General features: G+C 48.7%; 1 protein-coding gene across 1 annotated transcript in view; it reads left to right on the forward strand.

Annotated features, from left to right (window-relative positions):
• The first annotated feature begins 2,912 nt into the window (after nucleotides 1–2,912).
• Nucleotides 2,913–17,999, forward strand: part of MYT1L (myelin transcription factor 1 like) — a 738,481-nt gene continuing 723,394 nt past the window's right edge. The window contains exon 1 of the mRNA XM_019646295.1: nucleotides 2,913–2,973. The gene's annotated coding sequence lies outside the window, so the exon portion shown is untranslated. The remainder of the gene's footprint in view (nucleotides 2,974–17,999) is intronic.

The following is a 17,999-nucleotide window of genomic DNA, read 5'->3' on the forward strand; positions in this document are numbered from 1 at the left end:
TGTTAGCCTTAACAGGATATGGCCGACAGTGACTTATTTGCTTGCTTGTCTAAGCCAAGGCCATTTAACTCGTATCTGGGCTCCCATGTACCTACTGTGACATGTAGGAGGGTGTAGGTAGACCTATGACATCCGTTATCTGAGAAACTGTTTGTTCATACAATTATTGCTGCAGTTCATCTGTTTACCTTTGAATACTTGATGAGAACAGAGCTCAGGGTTGGCCCATAGTCGCTTTCTTTATCACCCCTGTTTATACATCAAATAGGTTAAGATCCCCCAGTGTCCACATTCTAGCCCCATTGTCTTCTGAGCAGGAGTGAGTGAGCGTGGAGAACATGTGAGGGAACATGAAGCGAGGAGAGGAAAAACCCAGATACTGAGCCAACTTATCTTCAAACATCCTGGCAGGCAGTCTAATCTGTCTCACGAAGGCTAGTCCCAGGAGAGGACTAGCACATGAATATTTCAAGGATTTCGGTCTCCTATTGATTTGTGGCCTGTCAGTATCCAACTGGTTAATTTAATCTGATGCAAAAACATAAGGAAGGAGAGCAACCCCAGTGCCTCTGAGCAGGAGGGCAGAAGGGGCTCGGGATGCGAGGAACGCTCACCACCTACTGGCAGGGAGAGGAGGGGGCGGCTCGTGGCTTCCATTTTAGCTCTGAGGGGAGGCACGTCCACCTGTACGGTTTTGAGAGAGGAAAAACCCTTTTATTTGCCAAAATGATGGAATGACTCGTTTACATACAATAACTCGGAATTAATAAAAGGGCTGACCGTACTCAAATCAAATGTGAGTAGCCGACTTCTAACAGCTTATTTTCCAAACATACGCAATTAGCTCTTTACAAAGAAATGGTTTTTTCGAAGTGCTGTCCCCGCCCCCGAGCTCTGTGCCTGAGCAGAGGGTGAGTGCTCTGGGCTCTGTGGAGCTAGGGCTCAAAGGGAATCTAAAAATTTACATTAGCAGGCAGGTGAGTTTACCGTTTCTTTGATTCCTCTTTGAAATATGCTATTTATTCTTCAGTTGCTTTCTAGATGATGTTTTGAGTTTGAAAACATCAATAGTAACAGAAATCCTGTTTGACTAGAAGCTGCACCATTCCCAGACATCCCTGTTGTTCTCTGCTTTCAAACAGGGATGGCTTTTCTGACACCACTCCCCAGAGCCAGGTAGAGTTTTAGCAAAGAGCCTACAACGCTGTGAAGGAAAGAGCTGTCTCTTGACAAAATGGTATCAAATCCCCATTAAAAGAAATAAAAACATGTCTGCATGAATAATAACTTTTATGTGCAGGCAGAGGTATTGCTTATACACATGAAAGCTCGATCCTGCACACTATGATTTGAGAGAGGTAACTGGTGCACGTATAGTTTCCTCCAGAAACGCCTAGCTCTGGGAACGAAAGCTGCCAACCAGGAGGACATTTTCTAAGGCCCAACGATGCGCATCATGGGCGGACAGGCTTCCAAGCTCCCCGCTCCCAGGTGTACCTGCCTGCATGATCCCTTGCCTGTGAGTGTGGGAGGCACCTGTGCACACGGCAGGATAGCCACTTCCTGGATTAGTTTATGGCATCAGACAAAGGCGATAGGATCGTCACTGCTGTGATATCGTCAGGTTCCCTAGACTCCATCTTCACAGAGACCGCCCTGCTGGCCTCGGAGGACCAGCCATGTGTGAGCTGCCTATGAGGGGGCCATGAGCCTGCAGCCAAGAGCACCTCTAGGAGCTGAGAGTGGTCCCTGATTCACAGTCAAGGGAATGGACTTCATCATACAGTTGCAAGGAGAGGACTTTTGTCAGCAGCCAGAAGGAGCTTGGAGGTGGGACTTTCCCTGGTTGGGTCTTCAGGTGAGGACAGACAGCAGGTGTCTTCATCTCAGCCTGTGAGGCCCTCAGCACAGGAAGGACCCAGTTCAAACGGGCTGGAACACCAGCTCTTCTCACCTGAAATCAGGGACAATGACCGCAGTGCAGCTGTGAGAACCCGAGGAGCTCCGCGGTGGAAAGTGCTTTTTGCAGGGCTGGGCACGTGATAGGATCCAGTATGTACTCACCTCCTCTCCTGAGGGGCCTGCCTCCAGGCTGCTGGAATCCAGGGCACTCTGTGTTTACCGAATATGTGCACAAAGGGTAGCTGTGGCTGTCTTCTCTGGCTTGAAGGAAAAAATAGGAAGCCACTTTCCTCTACATGGTTTCCTTTCTCATGGGTTTCTGTGCTCAACGGCGTTACTGAGGTTCTGAAGAATTTTTAACACTGGAGTTGAAATATGTAGATAGGATTAAAAAAACACAGTGCCAGGACAGAGTCTAACACTCATGGTGTGTTTGTCTGCATAGGAGTTATTCATTGCTTTGCTGACACTTAGGAAGACAGCCACCGTTGCCTTGGAGGGGTTTGCAGACACTGGTGACCACACCACCACTGCACCCACTGTCAGGAGAGGCCCTCGCTGCTGCCCTCTGCACACAGGCTGAAGGCCTCTCACGGGGCTTTTCACCTTGGTTCTCCTTTATTTGAGATCAGATTAAGGCAAGGGGACAGATTGGGGGGGCCTTCCTGCCATCTGATAGGAATTTCATTTTTCTCCTCTTTGTAGGAATGAAAAATAAGATGGAGCAATCGCACGTCTGATTCCTGCAGTGACAGGTGCCTGGGGAAGGGGAGCCCCCGCTCTCAGCGCGCCCTCGTCCCAGGCCCCGCGGGCACATTAGCACCTGGAGCCCTCACCTCGCGTGGGCATTAGCCACGGGCCACTCGCGGGTGGGCAGCGGCCTCCTGAGAGCCAGCGGGCATCACTGAGGAAGCCTTGAGCTCCAGCACCATTTCCACAGCTCACACAGAATCTGCCGGGGAAAAAAAGGGAAGAAATGATGTTGCTAATATACCAAGTTCCTGTGTGAAATTCCACTTCCTATGACACCATTTTAGAAGAAACGGACTTCCAGTCTCGATGGTGGAGGAGGTAAGGCTGAGCTCGCAGCCCCCCACGACCACATCAGAGCTACAACTAACTGTAGAACCACCTCCTGGGAGCACCCCGGGAGGCCGGCTGCACAGGAGACATGCCGAGGGAAGCTGCCAGGAGACGGTAGGAGGGGAGACGTGGAGGGCAGGCCGCCGGCTGCTGTGGGGGTGATGAGCTGGGAGGGAGCGCTGGCCGAGGTCCCCAGGAGCCAGGGGACATGTCCTCTGGAAGTGTGTGCCCTGTGGGGGGCAGGGGTGTGCTGCCGGCTGGGGAAGGCCCAGGCCACTGAGCTGCCGCTGCCCTGGGCTCACTGTGGGTCTCTGGTTTCCTTTCCCGCCTCCTCCAAGCGAGCACGTGCCGTTGATTTGGAAATTGGCGTGGCACTTTGTTTGCCTTAACTGTGTTGTGGTAAGTTCAGTGGAGTACGCTGACTGGTCTAACCTTCTGTATTTGGAGTGTGTGGCCGCTGAGCTTGGTTTGCACGGGTGTGTGTGTGTGTGTGTGTGTGTGTGTGTGTGTGTAACACGCACATTCGTTTTCCCTGGGGCTCTCTGTGGGCCATGGCTGTGCACCAGCACCTGGCCTGGCGCCGATGGGGTTTCAAGACCGATGGTTAAAGAAGCAACTCTTGGAGCCCCAGGGCTCTGGAGTCAGAGTTTGAGTTCTAATCTTGGCTCCACTCTTTCTAATTTTGTGAAATTGGAAAAGTGACTTCAGCTCCCTGAGTTCCGCTCCCTTGAAATGATTATGATAATAGTTCACATACCATGGATTTAGCGCAAGAATAAAGAGTTAAGGCCTGCAGAGCATTTAGGATGATTGTCGTTGTTATTTTTATTACAACAGCAGAAGAACAGGATATTGAGTCTTAGCTGTCTCAGGTTCTACTGTGGAACTTGTCCAGGTCACACAGAGATGGGGGCAGAGTTGATCTGTGGGGCTCTGCCTTATTTAAGCAGAGTGTTGGGCCATTTCTCCCCGTCTGAGAATTGCTTTTCTTTCAATATGAACTGAAGTAGGGAAAGGAGAGACGGATGGAGGCTGCAGTCTTCACACAGGTTCTCCTTGCACGTCTGTTTCTGTCCACATTTCCCCTGCTTGGAAGGACACCAGTGGTATTGGCTAAGGGACCCACCCTACTACTGTATGACCTCATCTAATTCTGTTTGCAAAGACCCTATTTCCAAATAAGGTCACATTTTGCAGTGCTGGGGGTTAGGACACCAACATATGAATTTGCAGGGTGAGGGGGTTGGGGGATGACAACATCCAAGTCACAACAGTTGCTGAATGCCCCTTCCTGGTGAACATGGCAGGCACTGCCCAGCCAGTAACTGCTGCTGCCAGGGACCCTCCCATCACATTCATTCCGCGATCTGCTGTCCCCCCAGCTCTGGGCATCAATGTTGATGACTTGATGCCTGCGGACCGTGCTATTCCCAGTCCGCGTGCTGGCGATCGGTTCAGGAACGGGCCTGAGGCACAGTTCTGGTCACTGAAATTTGAGGGGATATGCCCGTAATTCCAGGGAGGTTTTCATGGCCCTCCAAGCAGGAGAAGGACTGGCCGTCTGTCTGTGTTCTGCTTTCGGCATTGTTTGTAGAGGCTGGGCTGCTTTGCCAGCAGCACAGGGGCCAGAGGGGATACGAGCTGGCTGGGGGGGTGGGGTTCAGTGAGGGAAGGGCCTGCCTCCTAGGGGATTCTGAGGCACCCCTGAGCCACCTGCCTTGAACCCCAGTGCCAGGCACTCTGTGAGACAACACGTTTGTATGTTTAAGCTGTTTTGGGTTGTTTGAATTTTTACAGCCTGAAATATACTGACTACGACAGTATGGGTATAGTGTAATTTATTTGGCATTCAGGGTGTGTTTAGGTTTTTGTTTTTACTCTTTCCTCACTGACAGTTTCATATTTGCTGTCCGTACACACAGAGACAGACACACACACGTCTCTATGTCAATGCCCCTTATGTGGGCCCTGGAAGGTAGACCCACGGGTGAAATGGCCACGGGGTATGTGCAGCCCCACGTGTGAAGGACGCTGCAGGGCCACCGGCCAGGGCCAGCTCCGGTCAGGGAGCCTGACCGTGCGTTGTGCTGCATCCTCACCAGTGCTGGAATGCTTCACGTTTTAAACAAGTCGGGCTCGTCTGATGATAAACACATACATCTCTGCTTCCTCGGCTCCTGGAGGAGCTTAGTGCCTTTTCATACGATCATATCGATTGGTTGCATTTCCTCTTCCCCAAATCGCCTGTTTCAGATCTTCTGCCCATTTTTCTTTTAGGTTGGATTTCACTCTTGATCCTTATTTCTTCCATTTTTCCATTTTCATAGGTATGTTTTACAATACATGTTTGTATAAAAGAAAAAAATTACCATTCAAGTAAGGAAGTTCTCTTTACCAGAAGTTTTGGATTTTCTTTGAGCGTGGACTGAAGCCTTCGTCCATGGGACCCATCTGGGATTTGGGCCCAGCTGCTGTTTCACAAAATCAGTTAAAATGCTGGTTTGGATTCATTCTCCCTTATTTTTTTGGTGAATATGTGGGTGTTGGAAAGGGTGGAGGATGTTTTTAAGGCAATGGTTTCAAGTCATAGTAATTTTGTAAACACACTGTGGATTTTCTTTGCTGTGAACAGTGTTGTATGGCGCACACTTCACTGGCTTTCTGGTGTGACATGTCCGCGCCCGCTGTTAGCTTCCTCAGAGCTGACCGTCCTTCCTGAATCCTTATGCTTTTTAAGAGAATACCTGTTCAGATAGATACACTGAAGCAGTGAGAGTGAAACCATTCCAATTAATTAGTCGTGACTGGTTTAAAAGCGCCTCATTGTCTATTTGTCTAACACACCTGCGTGAGGCCAGCTGCACGTGGCCCTTGGCAGCCGGGGTACTCAGTACAGTGTGGCTTTTCATATTTGGGGGGAAAATAAATCAGTGTTCTTGGCAGGTAATGCTATTCCCAAATTTCCTTCCCAATATGCAGAAAGAAAAGGGTTGTTAAGTCAAATCCATCGGGAGCTGAGTCCCTTTTGTCATTCTTCGCTGTAAGAGTGCACCTTGCACTCTGACAGAAACTGCTCGTTAATCCCCACGGAATGACCAATTTTCCAGGGCACTCACTCAAGTGTGCCAGAACTATAAAAATCTCTGAAGACCCTGTCTGCCATTAATTGCTAGCTGGGGCTTTTATTAGGCCACGTATCCCCACGGAGGACAGACACCAAGCCCCCGCAGGTCATTAGCCCCGTCTGTGCCTTTGTACCAAGTCGGGAACAATGCCTTCTAAGCACAGGGAGGCCGAGGCAGCGTTTTCAGGGCACACGATGGCCACCGCCTGGAAGCACCCGTGCTCACTTGTACTGGATTGGAGGCCTTGGTTGGACGATATTGGGTAAAACAAAGGTGGTTTGGGGAACAGGGTGGATATTTAACTGTGTTAATTGAATGCTGGAGAGTCAGGTGAAGCCCGAGTGGAGGAGAATGTAGGCCCAGACCTATAAAAGGAAGTGGAATTGAGAATAAGGAAAGACAGGAGCTGGCTGGGTCCCCAGGGTGAGAGGTCGTGCAGCCTGGGCTTTGGCGCAGGGCACACGCTCCCTTCCTCGCGTCGGCCGCGATTCAGTGTGGCCTCGTGGAAGTGGGCAGTCCCAGAGGGGCGGTTATGAGGCCCCCTCTTCCTGGGACATAGAGAAGGCCCAAAGGCATGAAATATGGTCAGCTGAACCAATAAAAAGGTGGGCATTTTCTTAGCACGTTTTTGTTTTTTGTTTTTGGAAAAGCAATCGTTTCCTAGCCCAGGGCTGCTGCGCGAGTGGAGTAGATGACAGTGTTTTAACCTCAGGAAGGCAGCCGTGAAGCTGGAGACGGCAGATAAGATAAAAGTCTAGCTCTGGTGTGTAGCTCTGGACAAGTTAGTCCTGCATTCTGGGCTCATTGCCTTTTCTTCAAGTAAGAAAATAATATGTACTTTACAGGAACGTTGTGAAAATTAAAGAGCGTAATACGTAGGAGAGCATTTTGTGAATTGGAGGGATGTAAGCAGATGTAAAGGCCACACATCAGGCCCCGACCACGGATCCAACATAAAATAGCACAGGTGTGACAGCCATTCCCACAGCCCCGGCAGCTCTCTTTCCAAGTTTAATGTCTAGTAAAAACAGCGCATGCACACGGTCTGAAAAATCAGATAGTTCCACGACACTGATGACATTGGTCCCGACACCCCCTTCCCTGGTCTTGCTCCCAGAAGAAATGACGGCCAACCCCTCTGGGAGATTTCCTAACGTGATGTGTGCTGTGCTGCTGCTGCCATAATTAATTAATCAATTTAGGCCTTGTTTACTGACCTCCTTTTTTTAGGTGTGAGGATTTAGCGCTCGTTTAACTCCCCCCCCCGCCAGCTCCCCTCCTTCCGATATTATCATGTCACTATTTTTAGTTAAATCAGTAATCAGTGTTTGTAGCATTCAACTGGATAAATGTGGTTCTTTGTAGAACTAAGGTGTGCGCTGTGATTATATTATTTTTAAAATCTTGACGTAATGTATCATTTTTCTACTTGTAGTTTTTCAAATGAATATCCGTATTTTTTCCCAGATGCCCCATCATATAATTCGCTACATTATTTAACTGTATGACTGTTGTCCTCTGTAGAAACAAGTCATGCACCATGATTATCTTCTTTCTATTATTGTTTTGTTTTTCCTTGATTTAACGATTGGCTCATTTCTCCCTTATTTAATTTTCTAAACAAATAACCTTACTTCTTAACAGATGAGCCAGCATAAAACTCCCAAGGCCTCTGCCGTCTCCAGCTGCCTCTTCCTGGAGCGCCGGGTCTTCGGTGCTGCTGTCTGTTGCCCTAGGATTTCCTTTTCTGCTCCACCAGACTGGATCGATTTCCTGGCGTGCTCTCTTGATTTATTCCCTTCTTTTGCTGGATCACACTCTCCAGTGGCTTCCGGAGAAATGGTACATTGAAGGTCAATCTTCCACCTTCTTCTGTGTCTCAAAATATCTGTGATCAGCTTGCACGCTGGGTCGATAGTTTGGGTAGGTAGAGAATTCCTTTAGAATTTTTAATTAAGCATTTGCTTTTAAAAAGTGTGAACTGTTTGTGATTCTTGAATCCAGAATTGTTGATGAATCCCATCTCGTCTGATTCTCATTCTTTGCAATATTATAAGGATGTTCCCACCCCTTCCCCATTTCCCCTGGAATTCTTTTTAAATTTAATTTATTGGGGCGATATTGGTTAATAACGTTATATGAGTTTCAAGTGTACAACTCTGTAATAAGTCATTTGTGTATTGCACTGTGTGCTCGCCACCGTAGCCTCGTCTCCTTCCATCACCATACATCTGACGCCCTGTCCCCTCTGCGTCCTCCCCTACTCCCCCCCCTCTGGTAACCACCGTGCTGTTGTCTGTGTCTATGAGTTTGTTCATTTGTTGCTTTCAGTTTTATATCCCACATGAGTGAAATCATATGGTTCTTGTCCTTTTCCATCTGACTTGTTTTGCTTAGCATGACACTCCCAAGATCCATCCATGTTGTCACAAATGGCAGTATTTCATCCTTTCTTATGGCTGAGTAGTAAGGAATTCTTAAAAATTGTTTTTCTTTACTTTTGATGTTCTGATAGTCAATCAATTAATTTCATTGTGGACTCCAATCCTTGTGCTGGGCACTCAGCTAGCCCATTCTATCTTTTTTTTTTTTTTTTTTTAAAGATTTTATTGGGGAATTGGGGGAGGGGAACAGACAAGTTGCTGTCCTTTTGTTCTTCAGTCTAGTTGTGGAGGATGTTGCTTCACTGGCCCATGTTGGTATTATCATTGCGCTCTTCCCAGGTGAGGCGGTCACTCGCCGGCCATTGGCCGACCGCTCCTGGTAGCTCACAGCAGCTCACACCGGCTGCCAGCCACACAAGGTAGCTCACAGCAGCCCCACTGCAGCAGGGGCTGCAGCCTACGCTGTCGCCGGCGACTCACGGCAGCCCAGCTCCAGGTCGAGCTGTTGTTCACCATCTTAGTTGTAGAGGGTGCAGCGTCACTGGCCCATGTGGGATCCGAACCAGGGCTCTGCTGCTCCAAGCTGGCGTCCCAAGCCAACTCTTAACCAACGCACCACTCGGCTGGCCCCCATTCTATCTTATGATTTATATTTCTTAGATACGGAAAATTCTCTTGAATTAATTTTTCTATAATAAATAACTTCCACTTGATTCCTCTACCTCCTGTTTTTAAACCTTTTGGTCAGATATTAGACCTCCTGGATTCATTGCTTAAATCTATAATGTTTTCTCTATATTTCTATTTTTTTTGTCTTACTTTGAAAGATTTCTTTAATTTATCTTTCAACCATGTATTACATTTTCAAAGTTTGCTATGTTTTTAAAATTTAAGATTTTTTTTTCTGTTCTCAAGTGTTCCTAACCTTGTTTTATGTATGAAATATTGAGTGACAACATTGAAGACATTAATTAAGATGTTTTTGAGGTTTTCTTTTGTTCTCTACATTGTGTCTTCTTTCTTATGCTTTGTATTTTTTCTGTCTTTGGTGTGAGAGACTTTTCTTAAAGTCTAGTATGCCATGTCTTTATCTGTATGTCTAGCTATCCATCCTGCTCTCTTTATCCATCATCTATGTGTCTATTTATGTATGTACATCTATGTATGTGTGTATCCATCCATCCATCCATCCATCCACCCATCCACCTACCTACCTACCTACCTACCTACTGATCTCCTGGGAGATCTGTCAGTGCATGATGGGTGTGGGGAGGTCATCACATCGTGAAAGACAATGTTCATGGGCTGGTAATTTCATTAGGAGGCTTCTCAATACCAGTAGACGGGACTGCATGTCTCGTGAGCTCACTCATTGCCTCCAGAGGGGAACATGTGATCAGTACCTGGGGGTACTGGGTGGGGGCCCGGGTGTGTAGCTCTTGCATCTGCAGACTCTCAGTTCTCCAGGTCAGCCCTGCACACTGTACCCCCTACCTAGTACACACTGCTCTACTTCATGCCGTGCATCTCCCATTCAAATTCTGCAGAAAAGGAGGATCTAGGCTCTTAGCCAATGGCCAGTATGCAATTGCTACCCTGGGATAAGGTGCTGGGGTTTCGATTTCCAACCCAGCCCTGGTTGTCGCCTAGGTTTTTTTTGTGTGTGTCCTTTTGAGTGTTTTCAAGTCCCTATGGGGAGAATGGGGTCTCTTCCTGGTGTCCTCTGCAGGTGCTTCCCTTGTGTCTGTTCCTCTGTGCTCAGTCACTGCTCTTGTCACCTGCCTATTACATGTCAGTTGAAATTGCTTGTCTGCTGATGGTCCCCTTTCCCGTTTGCCTTTGATGATTTATACAATACCTCTTTATTCCTTTAACTCCTGGAGGTGACGTCACAGGAGGAGAAGGTATCCATTTCTGTTCTCAGCCCTTTAAATTTAACAGAAGTACAGAGGGCTTCTTTTTGTACAGAGGTTGTTGAATGATGGGTTTCAGTTGAAAGAGCTTCTGGTAAACAGAGGACGGAACACCTTGAGGTGTAAGGTTTGGGACTTAAGCGTTTATCTCTGCCAGAAAAGTAAACCCTATCCTTTACTGCACACAAATGCGCTAGCGTCGGTCCACACATTCAGGCAAGGAGAAAGCAGCTCACCCCAAAGAGGGAAGATCGGGGTTGAGAACAGGAGTGGCTCCTCAAACGGGTGGACACTGGGCTTGTCTTTCACTTTGATCCCTGCTGCTGTCAACAAGCCGGTGGTTGGTACGTGGGCATGAAAAGAGCTGGGGCCATCGGGTGGGCAACTAGACCTAAAAAGGTGGGTTTCTAGAGGAGCGATTCAGGGTGGGTCAGATTGCAGAGTTACCGTTTGCACCAGCTGGTGGAGCTGCTAGTGGGAAGCCGCGGGGAAGGTGGCCCCCGTGGCATGTCGGGCCCCTGGCGGGTCTCTCAGGGCACCGCCATGTTTGTGCGTGTGCTGTTGGGGGCTGAGGGGTCCTCTCTCTCTTGTTTATCACAGATGGCTCTGTGTCATGGATGATTTTGGGGTCACAAAGGAAAGAATGGGAGGGCACGGAGAGGGGAAGGGTAAGTTGGAATGTGTCTGATACCAGGGAGAAAACCTGTAGTTGGAAGTAAGGGCATCCAGGTGGACATGGAGCCAGTTTGTGTTGGAGGAAACAGTGATGGATTTGGATAATGGGAAGGCGTTGGAAGCCATCCTGGGGCGGGGCGGAGGGGGGGTCAGATGTGACACAGTCAAATTGGTGAGTCACCTTTATGTGAGTGACTTTGCCTCAGATCTTGGAGATGTTTAGATGTGCTGGAGGTCATGTTAAGGTCAGGCTGGGTGGATGCGTGTTCAGATCTCCGCGACCACCTGGACACCTCCAATGTCACTGTGTGCTCTTTGTCCCAGGCATGAGCAGAGGAAGGTTTTCCTACAGTCTGCAGGGCCTCAGGTGGCTAGCTCACAGGCGGGATGCGTTACTGCCATCAAGGCCAGAGAGACCCCACCTAGTGTGGGAGGAATACGTGCACGTTGGGAAGAGAGCAGCCGGCCCCCGCTTCACGGGTTTGGTCAGGAGCAGGTGCTCAGCCTTTTTATGGGCACGGGGACTGCAAGGCTCAGCAGGTGCAGTGAGAGGTGTAAATGTGTAAGAAATGGTCTCAGAAGTTACACTCCAATTGCTCAGTAGTTCTAGAACCTGGGAAAATATGGCAACTTCTACAAGGTGGGCCTGCCATTAAATAATCCATTGAACAGGAGCCAGTGTCTTTCAAAGTGTTCCAAAGAGCACTTGTCCGAAGAGATACCCCACAACGAAGGACTCCGTAGTCAGATAAATCTGGGAGTGCTACAAGGCGCCTCCCTGTATGTTACTCCCAACCCTTCTAAGGCTGGGAGACTTCGAGAAGTTCTACAGCGAAGTGCCCTATTTAACTTTAATTCAGCACTTTTGAAACTGATGTAGTTCTAGTACCCTCTTTAGAGAAACACTTGCTAATATCTGGAGGAAGGAAGGGACACAGAGGGTCAGCAGATGACTAGGTCCCTTTCCCCACCGCCTTTTGTCACGAGCTGATGGCCACGTGTGAGCTCAACAGGAGGTGGCAGGGCAGGGACTGTGGGGTCCTTCTCCGCTCTGCTCATATTCCTCTCCCTCTGTCCCTTTTTCTCTCCTTCCCGCCCTCCCTTCTTTTCCTTCCTCTGCATTTAATCAATAAACGAAAACGGAGATGGATCTGGAAGGAGGTGTGTCGCTCCTCTTAAAGAAATTTGGTCTTGAAAGAAAGAAAAATGGGGGAGTTAGGGCAAGCAACGATTTATTTGTTTTTAGTTAAATGTATTGGGGTTTGTTTGTAAGGGAAGGCACGTTTATCGGCATGCCTGTGTGCTCCTTAACCCCACGGGCACGCCCTGCGTCCTGTAGCGCGTCCGTCTGCTTCCTGACGCCTCCTGTCCCATCCCGTCCCCGCAACCGTCTCCTGGGCTCCCCAAGGTGTGTGCTCCTTGCCCAGATGCCTTCCATGGGTCACTCATGCCTGGGATACTTTTCCCACCCTCTTTCCCTGCCCCCATCCCATTCTGAATAAATCTCACTCACCGGCAGGCCTGCGCTGCTTTTGGTCTTCCATCGCCGCCGTTCTCGCCTGTCCTCACAGGCTGGACCACTTCTCATCCTGCAGTGAAGCCAGGAGGCCACGCGAGGCAGGGGCAGAGTGACCTGGCCCAGGCTGCACGGGCACAGTGGGCGCGCGTTCGGTGACTGAGAAGCACACATGGCTTTGGTGCTGTAGCTGCTCTCGTGTTCTGATGAGCATTTTGAACTTCCAGGGATGACGCTTACTTGCATTAAACACGCTGGGTTTTCTGTGCCTTTTGGTGACTTGCTAAACTTAAATAGGTGTTAGGTTTTTTCTTCCGTAATATAAAGCATTTCTTTCTTTCACAAGCTGGTTCTTGTTTGTTAGGAGGAACGCCCTCTTGAGTGCCTTGCTGTGAGAGGCTGATAAATGAGGAGCGGTCTGGAGCGAGGCCCGCATTTCCGATATGGAAATACTAGCTCTAAGATTAAAGCTTTCTCTGCCCGCATTTGTGTTTCCCAATTAAGTTCTATTCCTCTCCTTTCCGGGTGCAGCTTCCAGGGGTGTCACCCAGTTCAGTCACTCCCAGTGCTGGGATTCCAACAAGGGAGGAGTGTGAGTTTCATGCCCTGGCACTACAGTTATTCCTTCAAGTATGCATACTAGTGAAAATTGGAGGCCATTTTCGCGGGACTGAGAAGACTGTGGCCGTCCACAAGCATGTTTAATATTACAGAGCCGTCTGCTGGCTGTCGGGGCTTTCCCAGGACACCCAGGCCCGAGTGTGCATCTCCCAGCCTGTGAGTCCCTGTTGTGTGTCCGTGACAGAGCCAGAGGCCCGGAGTATTTGGTGCAGGAGTGTGACAGCCTGTATTTACCCGTCGCATGGAGATGCCCGTCCTCCTCAGCATTCGTTTAGCTGACAGTCTGGGAAATGTCAGCGTTCTAATTAACTCCAGCCAGAGAGGGTGGTGCTGCAATTTGAAATCCCTTTGATGGATGCGGCTGCAATTAGAGCCCTGCTCCCGCTCAGCACAGAAGGGTTGAGGAAGAGGCCCCGCTGGGCCACTGCGCAGGGGGCTTCCTCCAGGGCGGGGTCTGTCCCGTGTCATTGTCCTCTGCATACGGGGCTTCCTCCAGGGTGGGGTCTGTCCCGTGTCCCTCTGTAGCCAAATGCTGGTGTAAAGAGCAAGATGCCCCGATGTCTTACCCCAACCTTTCCCCATCCCCATATCAGGGAATTTATTGCTTTGTTAGAATAAAAAGGAAGTGTACATTATCCTTTGACTTTGTAGGTATTGCTTTATTCAGGGATTTTGAGGGCTTGGCGGTTATTATGCTAAATCCGGTTGATTTTTTTCCCTCATACTTGTGAAATACACTCACAGGGTCATCCTCATTTATGTCTACCTTAAAAATAAACTGAAAATACTGTATCTAAACCATGAGATGACGGGAATAAAGATACAGTCTAGAATTTTAGCTACTTTGGATAGATGCTGATACACCAGGATAAAATTCTTCCCTTGAGAATTCAATTCAGCAAATCAAAATTCTTTGATGGGCTCACCTGTGCTGGGGCTGTGGAAGTGTTGGGAGCTATGAAGAGAAAACCCAGGAATCATGCAGGTGTGCGATGTAACCACTGGTGCCAAGGCTCACACGAGGGCATCCGTACTGAGAGATCTGATAGAGTAGGGAAAGGGGGGTCATTCTTATGGAGGAAAGGGGGTTCCAAGAGGCGCGACCTCGGCGCAGGAGAATAATTTCAGTAAGTGTTGAGACAAGGGGCTGCCATGCTGACTGGGCAGAGGCATTGTGCAAGGAGCCTGCTGGTGTGTTCAGGTGCCCGCTGTGTGGCCACTGAGCTGCGGGTGGGGCGTCAGAAGGGGTGCAGTGGGAGAAGGGGTGCAGACGTGAAGTGAGGTCGCGTTACACAGGCCCTGGAAGCCCTGGCTTTGGAGGCTGAGTTTATTTTTTGCTGGTGGGGAACCTTTGCAGGTGTTTGGTAGAGAAAGTCCGTGAGCTGACCCATGTTTTAGGTGACAGCCTTGTCCCCAGTGCAGACAGGAGGACCAGTCAAGTGGTTATTGCAAATGCCCTGCTGAAGGGTTCTGACAGCCTGAGTTAGGTCATTGTCCTCGTTTCCGTCCGGGTCCGGGTCAGCGTGGCGCCCTGTAGAGGTGACTGGTTAGGCTGAGCGAGGGGAAGAACCGATGCTCCCATAGTCCAGTCTTAATCCTGACACCGGCCCTGCCCTCAAGCTCCCAAACTCAAGGATGAAGACGCGTGTAGTCCCGGTCCACAGAAAGCAGAGTTCCAATTCTCAGGAAATAAACGTTGGTGAATAAGTGATGGGGACGAGTGCTAGCTCTGCAAGTGAGAAGCTCCCCTCAGGGTCTGGATGGGGGCCCGTCCTCTCTGGGGGGCAGCCTCAGGGCCATGTTTCGTCACGTGCTGAAATGCATAGCTCTGAGCGATGTTGTTTTTGAAGTGGAGATGGTTAATTTTCTGTGTCAACCTGACAGGGCCACGGGGGCCCAGATATTAGGTCAGACATTGTTTCTGGGTGTGTCTGTGAGGCGTTTTTGGTGAGGTGAACACTTGAATCAGCGGCCGAGTAAAGCAGATAGCCCTCCCCAGGGTGGTGGGCCTCGTCCAACTCGGTGAGGGCCCGGGTGGAGCAAAAGGAGGCTTTGCCCTCCCTGCCCGGCTGCCTGAGCTGGGGCGTCGGTCCCCCCCGGCCTTGGGGCTCAGGCTCGGCCTGGAATGGACACCGCCGGCCCTCCTGGGTCCCCAGCTCGTCACCTGCCGACCTTGGACTCTCAGCCTCCGTCGTCACGTGATCAGTTCCTTATAGTGAATCTCTTTACGTATATCCTATTGGTTCTATTTTTCTAGAGAACCCAGACTAATACAGAAGTGTAAATTTCCTATTTAAAAATTTGAATGACTTTACTGTTTTTATATAAGTAATAATACACATTATAAAACAATCCAGTAATACAGATAAAGACAGAAATAAGAGCCAAAAACATTACTTACTACCCTAACATATTATAAGGCTGAGAGCAAATATTACAAAACATTCAATAAAAGAATTATTATATTTAACTCCATATTTTAATTTTAGATGTTATCAACTTGTGGCTAAAAAAGAGAGAATTAGCACTCACAATTCTTGCCAAATTCCCTCCTCTCCCCTCCAATTTTTATATTTTTGATATTGTTTTAACATTGTTAAAGTGTCTAACATTTGTAGAATTTCCACATTGTTTAATATCATATTAATTGATGTGATAAAATCAACAATATGAATTAACATTTTTTTATGAGCTTTTTAAGGATTATGTGGACAGCAATTTCATGTTAATTTTCAGGGTAATTGTTTTTTGTATATTTTAATTTGAAAGGCATTTACTTCTTATGAGTGAGTTTCAGGGAAAAGATATGACTATGAACTAATAAGCTTAATTTTATATTTGATTTATGAATATAAGTCTCTACTGTATGCCAATTTATATAGTTTCCTCTGAAGTCCTTTCCTAAGTGTCTTTCACGATTCCCTTACATCACTTGGTAAAATCACAATTTTCCTTTCTACTCTTATCATTTCTTGGCGTGTAGGTTGCCCATAGTAAGTATATCCACTCAAATTTTTGGAGTCTTTATTGCTATTTGGGGAGAAATAAGCAAATGCTAACTTTGTAACTAACTGGAAATGAAACCGCTGTTTTTACTGTAAACCACGCAAGGTCACAAATGAAATTCTACTTGTTAATTTGCACAAAAATACTAAAATTTAGATAAAAAGTAGGCACTTGTTAGGGACCTAATCCGAAGAGGCAGGTTATTTCTAAATCTCCCAACAACCTGAAGCATAGCTCTCATGGTACCGGTTAGGGAAGGGTGCGGCTGCCAGCCGTGACCCAGTGACGAGGCAGGAAGAAAGGGTGGCTTTGCTCAGATGGCATGGCCGGTGCCCAGGGTCCTCCTGCCTCTTGTCATCGTGTCCGGTTGGCTGCTGCCACTCCCGCCATCTTGGAGTGCCACCTTGTAGTGTTTACAAGATGAAATGACTCAGATAAGCATCCTGAGGTGCAAAGAGATGAAACGTTCCCAAATCACTGAGCTAGGAAGCAGGTGGTCTCGGTACCAGGCTGGTCTTCTTTTAAACCCGTTCTCTCTGCTCTACCTCCCTGACTTGGGGGAGCGTGTGTGGGCACTGGGCTTTACTGCCACGTAAAGGGCAGACTGAAGGGGGGATGGTGTGGTCCAGCTCGGCTCGGCTGCAGTCCTCTCTAGCGGGCACTGAGGAAGGAATTCCAGGTTCATCCTTGCCCACAGACATTTTCCTCTGACGCCATCTCTGCAGTCTTTTAACGTGGTGGGTGTGCTCGTGGGTTATTTAGTCATGGGATGAGTTGATAGTTACACGTGAAGAGTCTTCTGCTTTTGAAACTTGTTCAGAGAGGGTGACCAGCCTCGGGATGAGGTGTGGGACCGAGGAGACAGCCCACTGGGGCAGCCCTCTCAGGACTCTGGGCTTCACTGAACACAGTATCTCAGACCCAGGGAGGCCATTGTCCTTGTCAGGGCAGTTAGAGCTCCGTGTCCTGCACTCACCAGGGCGCCGAGTCGCGGTGTGGCCTGGAGTCTGAGAGCGTGGTTATGATCACAGCCAGTGTCTCCTGCTCCCGGGGCAGCCCAGCTGTGCAAAGCAGGGGCACGGCCCTATTGCCTTGTCGGTCTTGTGTGGTGTATTCGTCAGGATTCTCCCGAGAAACAGAGCCGACAGAATGTGTATAGTCATATATACCCTACGTAGCTGCTCTGTGTCTCTGGAGTGAGATGTGCTGTAAGGTACTGGCTCACTGATGATGGAGGCTGAGAACCCTGCGATCGGCCATCTGTAAGCAGGAGACCCCGGGGAGCCCACGGTGTAGCTCCAGTCCACACCTGAGAACCAGGGGCGCTGAGGGTGTAAGTCCTTCCAAGGGCAGGAGAAGACGGACGTCGCGGCTCAGCAGTCAGGTAGCGAGTGAGGAGCCAGCCGTCCTCAGCCATTTTGTTTTATTTGGGCCCTTAATGGATTGGATGAAGCCCACCCACATGGGGGAGGCGGACCTTCTTTCCTCAGTCTACAGGTTCAAATGCTAATCTCTTCCAGAAACATCCTCACAGACACACCCCAAAATAATGTCAAGCCAGATATCTGGGCACACTGTGGCCCAGTCAGATGAGCAAACAATTAACCATCACATATGGACTGGGCCACAGGTACCCCACTAGTGGGTGATTTTCAGCCCCGATTGGTCAATCACCATTCACATTATAGCATATTTTCTCAATTTTCCCATTCTTTTAAAAAATGAATACAAGTAGTTAGAAAAGTTTCTGTAAAATCACTGTTTTTGAAAGTTT

The sequence above is a fragment of the Hipposideros armiger genome, unplaced genomic scaffold, assembly GCF_001890085.2.
Source record: "Hipposideros armiger isolate ML-2016 unplaced genomic scaffold, ASM189008v1 scaffold_100, whole genome shotgun sequence".
Classification (NCBI taxonomy): Eukaryota; Metazoa; Chordata; class Mammalia; order Chiroptera; family Hipposideridae; genus Hipposideros; species Hipposideros armiger.